A 6,661-nucleotide genomic window follows, 5' to 3' on the forward strand; every position below is an offset into this window, starting at 1 on the left:
TAATTTAATACCATGGCTACATAATTTAGAGAAATAAACACAAAATTGATACAAGAAGTGAATCCAACATGAAGAGTTGTGAGCAAACCTAAATTTGTTGGTTATATAACACAGACTGAACTTTTTTTATTATTATTAATCATTGATATTGTGGTGTTTGAAAAGCCATACGACGAGGGATGCGCAAGTACTTTTTTCCTGTTTGTCCTCATGTTTAAAGGTAACCTTGGAGATTGTTTACAAGTCCTGGTTTCAATACCTAATATTTAGTTGTCAAAAAAAGACATGTGTGTCAACTTATAGCCATCCATTGGAGAATAACTTTATACATTCACATTAGCTCATTATTTAGACTCAACTGAACTGTTTCTCCAGCCACTGTGGTTATTCCTAATGTGAGCAAGAGACAGACCAAAACACACAGCTGAAACCAGATATTTTTACATCTCCCTGTATAAAAAGATATACAACCCATCATTAACCCTCCTTGCTGCAAAGCAACAGTGAAAATTCATAGGTATATATAGTGAGGGTGCAATGGTACACACAAATGATGGTTCAGTTCGTATTTGGCTTTTTAAAGTCGTGGTTTGGTACTGTTCCTTAAGCTTCAATCAACAAAAAATAAGTACAAATACACGTTTTTGTTTGACTTCTATCAGACAAGAAAACAAAGAATATTTTTCAACTTCTGAAAGTGATTTGAGTTTGTCATGTTATTAAACCTAAAGAAATAGTTATTGAGAACTGACTAGATGTTTGGTTTTATCCTTTTTTGAAGCCTTGAACCAGCCCCCTAGTACTGGAGGAGGAATGTAGCTTTGCAGCAATTACAAACTATTTAAATAATCATTATACTAATAAATATATATTTCAAACAATTTGATATTTTGGTAGATTCAACACATCTATGTTTAAATGGAGTTTGTACTTAATGAAGTAAACATAATCAGATTTAAGCATGTTATTTTGAGCACAAATTCAGGGAAAACTTCCTGAGCCCTCAAGATACAAAAATTAGGTAATACAAGCAGGCACAGCCAATGCATGGATGGATTATATAAGAATATAAACTTCAAAACGGTCAATATTAATGTTTAGTAATAAGACTGCCCATATTTGAGAATAAAACATGCTTAAATCACTTTGGAGTTGTTTGGATTTTTTTGAAATGTACCAGCTGTACATGAATGCAGCATGAGCAGCTGTTAGGGAAAATTCCCTCATTAATGGAGATTCCTCCTCCTATTTTATAAAACATACCTAATTTGAGCTGATTGGATGCCAAAGGTAGCCTTTTTAATATGAGGTGATTTTTCTGCGGTATCTGTGATTTTTACATTCTGCTTGAAGTTGTTTTCAGGTGAGTGATTCAGTTAACCCTTAAATGCATAAGTGGGTCAGATGTGACCAAGCAAGGTTGTTTACCTGCAATATATTTCTAACATACTGTTATTGTTTCATATTCCAGCTGTTCCCCTAAAAATGTGTTATTAATATCATGCCATTTAAAATTCCAGCTTGCCTCTCACAAAAAATATATAGTTTTGTAAAACAGATATTACAAACCTAAGCGTCCATAAGCTTAGGGCAGGAAATGCAGTTGCATTTCCAATTGAATTTCATGCTAATATTTGATTCTGATCATCTGTGATTGACAGTAATATACAGTATATCTACTTGTGAAATATAGACTCTATCACTCACCGCTAAAGATTATTTTACGAAGCAACATCTGATACATGTAAGTATTACCTTCAGTGTTATGTTTTATTCTTGGGGATGTGTAAGTTCCTACAATACATGTCACAGTATGGCCTAAATATATTCTGGGTTTTGTGCATCTCTCCTATGCAATAGATAGAATAGCTTACATGGGAGCCAACCAAGGAAAGACATTCCGAAGAAAGCATTTTCCGGTTGTTGTGCAGTCTTTAAAAATGTGCCTCTTGCACAGCACCTCTTGGCGAAGGATTTCCCTATTGTTGGAACTTTATGGCAGACATCCTTAGTCTAATCAAGACTTTCAAATCCAGGGAGGTTCACAGCGTCACCATGGTCAGCTATGTCAGAAAAAAAGGAATGCATTCTGTGCTCTTGAGCACAGTGCATCACAGCAAAGGGGTGGACAAAAATAACAGAAAGAAAAAGACAAACAATACAATACAATAAGACCAAAGGAGGTGTAGACGCCATGGAGCAGATGGTTGTCACCCACACGTGCAAGTGTCAAATGCAGTGGTGGCCTATGGTGTCATGTTACAACGTCCTTGACATTGCCACCCTGAATAACACAACCTCGCTCACAACTCAGCATCCTGACTTCCAGGTTTATGTCTTTGTTTTATTGAGGTGAACAAATAAAATGCATTATTTTCATTATCGTTTTTAAGAGTGATATCAGCAATGCATGACAGCTCTTCCCCACTGAGCTCTGAGATGTGGAGAGAACAAGAGCCGCAACTAGGCCATTGGGAAAGACGCAAACAGGACAAACCAAAGCTAAAGAGTTACCAGATCTGCCCAACTGGCAAACATCCTGAAGTCAGCAGTCGGTGTGGGAAATGATATGTAGCTGTGTTCAGTAATCACAGCTGGAAAACTTAGTTTTCCACAACTGCATACAGAGATGATACAAGATCTTTGGGGCCTTGGTTGTGTCTTGTTTCGGTATTTGATCCATGAGCACCAGTCCACTGGCCATTAGGCACAGAGACTCAGTGTTGACATCTGTAGTCTCCTAACTGGCCCCCTGCTCTTCTCTAAAGGTTCCTCTTGTATCCATAGATCACCCCAGAACCAGAAGTCTTTGCCGGACATCCGCAACACACTCTAGGGTTCACCAATGGTTTCCAGTGGCCCCAGTGCTGCAGTACAGGACTCCTCAGTAGTTTTCTGCTGCCTCTGTGATGTCCAGACAAGCTCCTGCATAGGTTCCAGTGGCCGCCAGGCTGTCTCCAAGAACTGTTTGTTTTTTGGTATGAATATGTGTACCGTTACACCAATAACACATAGGTAGAAATGTCTTTTAAACTGTACCATTTCAGAATCAGAATCAAGTTTAATCGCCAAGTACGTTTGCACTTACAAGGAATTTGACTTAGTATTGATGGTGTAGACAAAAAATAAGAATACAGTAAAATAAGAAGTAAAAAGGATTTATACACGGAAGCTGTATACACTCAGCAGACTGTGCGTTAATGTAGCGCAGAAGCTTGTAAGTCCTGAACAGGGGAGAGAGACAGTGTCCAGTTTCACGGGCTGCTCTTGGCCTTGTTAATAAGGCCGGTAGAAGATGGAAAGAAACTGTTCTTGTGGCGTGAGGTTTTGGTCCTGATGGACCGCAGCCTCCTGCCAGAGGGAAGTGACTGAAATAGTTTGTGACTGGGGTGCGAGGGATCAGCCACAATCTTCCCTGCACGCCTCAGAGTCCTGGAGGCGTACAGGTCCTAGAAGGATAGGAGATTGCAGCCAGTCACCTTCTCTGCAGACCCGATGACACGCTGCAGTCTCCCCTTGTCCTTAGCGGTGGCACCAGCGTACCAGATGGTGATGGAGGAGGTGAGGATGGACTCAGTGATGGAGGAGTAGAACTGCACCATCATTGTCCTTGGCAGGTTGAATTTCTTCAGCTGCCGCAGGAAGTACATCCTCTGCTGGGCTTTCTTGGTGAGGGAGTTGATGTTCAGCTCCCACTTTAGGTCCTGGGAGATGATAGTTCCCAGGAAGCGGAAAGACTCCACAGTGTCAATTGTGGAGTCACAGAGGGTGATGGGGGTAGCTGGGGCTGAGTTCTTCCTGAAGTCCACAACCATCTCCACTCTTTTTACAGCGTTGAGCTCCAGGTTGTTCTCCCTGCACCAGGTCACCAGATGGTCAGCCTCCCACCTGTAGGCGGACTCGTCACCATCAGAGATGAGTCCGATGAGAGTGGTGTCGTCCGCGAACTTCAGGAGCTTGACAGACTGATGACTGGAGGTGCAGCTGTTGTGGACAAGGTGTTGTTTCTTAAGCTTCTCATAGTAGTTAGCTATACTTTTGGCCCCTTCTTACAGACAGAACTACTGTAATGGAGTTAGGTTTGTACACTATATTGTTCACACACACACATCTTATCCGTCACTGAGATCAGGGCTTAGTGATGTCTACAACAAAACATTGACTTTGTCCTTAAGGCACGTTGAAACTGATTTTGTAATATGATGAGTATTATTGTCCATTTGGAAGACCCATTTACACCGAGGATATCCTTGTTGATGTCTTGAGGTGTTGCTAAAAAATGTCTAAAAATGTTTTCTTTCCTCATGAAGCTATCTATTTTTTGAAGTGCACCAGTCACTCTTTAAATCAAAAACCCACATATGATGTTGCCACCGCTGTACTTCAGTCAAGATGGTGTTTTCAGCCTTAGCAAGGTTTCCTTTTTTTCTTGCAGTTGTGACAATGGTCTTTTTTCCCATGTGCTTTTGTAAACTGTAATCTGGCTTTTTTGTTGCTTTAGGAGTAATGGCTTCTTCCTCTGTAAATGTGGCCTTTCGGCCCAATTCAGCACTGTGAATAATGACATTCACTTACCACTTTCAGCCAGCATCTTCTAAAGGACTTTCGCTTTTGTTCTGCAGTTGATATGCACATTTTGCACCAGGCACAGAACCTGTCTCATTCCTGAATAGTATAATGGCTGGACATTTCCATGGGGGCTACACTTAGTTTTTTGTTTGTACAACCAATGCTTGAAAATACTAAATTTTTATACAGTGGTTATTTTGATCAGTTGCTTAACCTGAGAAAATTCTAAAAAGAAAAAAAACCTCACATGGATGGAACGGTCAGATGTTATCTATCTAATTGTGAGTTATTTATAAAACAAATATATATATATATATATATATATATATATATATATATATATATATATATATATATATATATATATATATATCAGCTTTAGTGTTTTATTCAGTTGGACATTGTTCATTTTCTCTTACAAACATGATTTGACCCATAGATTTTTTTGAGGTCAAATCCATGGTGTGCAGGGTGCGCATTTGTGTTCAACCCCTGAGTTAATACTTTGTAGGACCACCTTTCCTCCTGGAAAGTGAACCTCTACCCCTGGAGACCACCGTCTGCTGTAGCCTCTAACATGCAGGACAGCATAGTCCAGCATTTAGCTTTATCCCATCAACTCTGAGCAGCTAACCTCTGTTGCAGAAAAGCGTCCTCTCAGCACAATGCCGCTATCACCATGCTTCACGGTGAGAATAGAGTTCAGGGTGGTGTGCAGTGTTTAGTTTCTATTTTGTATCTTGTTCAAAAAGGCCAACTTTGGTCTTATGCTTGTGTCAAAATGCAAGCAGGCCTTCTCTTAACTTTCTTTCAACAATTGCTTTCTTCTTGCCGCTCCCAAAGGCTGGATTTGTGAAACATATGACCAAAAGATGGCCTTTCAACAGATTGTCTCACCGGAGCTCTGGGTATCTGTAGTTCCTTTAGAGTTCTCAACTCCAAAGTAGAGAACTCCAGCTTTTTCCTCTCGACTTCTTCCCACAATTATGCTCTTTTTGGAAAGCAAGTCACTTTGGGTGGTGGACAATCTCCTGGTAGGTTTACTGGTGTCATTCTATTAGATTTTTTACAGGATTGAACAGTATTCTGAAAATGTAGAGCTTTATTTATTTTATTTTGTTTTTATAGCTAAACAGCTCTCCAACTTTATCCCTGACCTGTTGGGTGTGTTGCTTGGTCTTCATGATTTTATCTGTTCATTAACGCTTCCTAATTGTCTGAGGTTTGTTTTGTGGACAACTGCACTCGCACTGAAATTAGAATACACACATATTCAATTCAATTTTATTTATATAGCACCAATTCATGAAACATGTCATCTTAAGGCACTTTCCATTTGGATTATACTTATAACATTTTAGTTTTTTTGTTTGTAAAATGTTTCTGAAAACCATGCATCCTTTTCCTTCAAAAACTTAATTAGGAGCTACTTTGTATGGATCTGGCACATAAAATTCAAAAATAAAGAGATTGAAGTTTGTGGTTGCAATATGAGAGAATATGAAATCTGTGTGGATATTTAACCAAAGCACTGTATTTTAGATGTTCTATGTTTGAGTTCCAAATTACATGCTTTTTTTTTTTTAAATTTGCCATACATTTTATTTCAGTTTTATAAAAATTAACAATGATTAAGTCCCATATGGTGTGTTGAAATTGTTGATTTAGAGTAACTTGGTAGTTATTGCAAAAGCACAACTGTGGACACTCTGACGGGAGCATATTTAAGGCCACATGGCATGATAAATGAGTCGGTCCACCTTGTAGGATATTACCCTTTTTCTCCAGCGTCGCCTTTCATCCAGCTTTCCCTCAACTCGGGGCTTGAACACTATAAATACTAAAAGAGTGGCCAGCTTTTAAAGTTTGCTCACTGTTAACGCTTCCCTGACAGAACGTTTTTGTTGTCCCCCACCTTCAGATAGCAACGTTTGTACCGGAGCTGGGCTTGTGACAGGGACACATTCATCATATAATAAAGTGATGCAAGCTGCTACGAGACACCAAAATGAAACTCAGCGAATGGGAGTTGTGCATAGTGAAGAGGAATGGTAGTTGTTTCAGGGTCATTTCGTTGGCTTCATTGCAAATG

This window comes from Fundulus heteroclitus, chromosome 20, assembly GCF_011125445.2.
Source record: "Fundulus heteroclitus isolate FHET01 chromosome 20, MU-UCD_Fhet_4.1, whole genome shotgun sequence".
Taxonomy (NCBI): Eukaryota; Metazoa; Chordata; class Actinopteri; order Cyprinodontiformes; family Fundulidae; genus Fundulus; species Fundulus heteroclitus.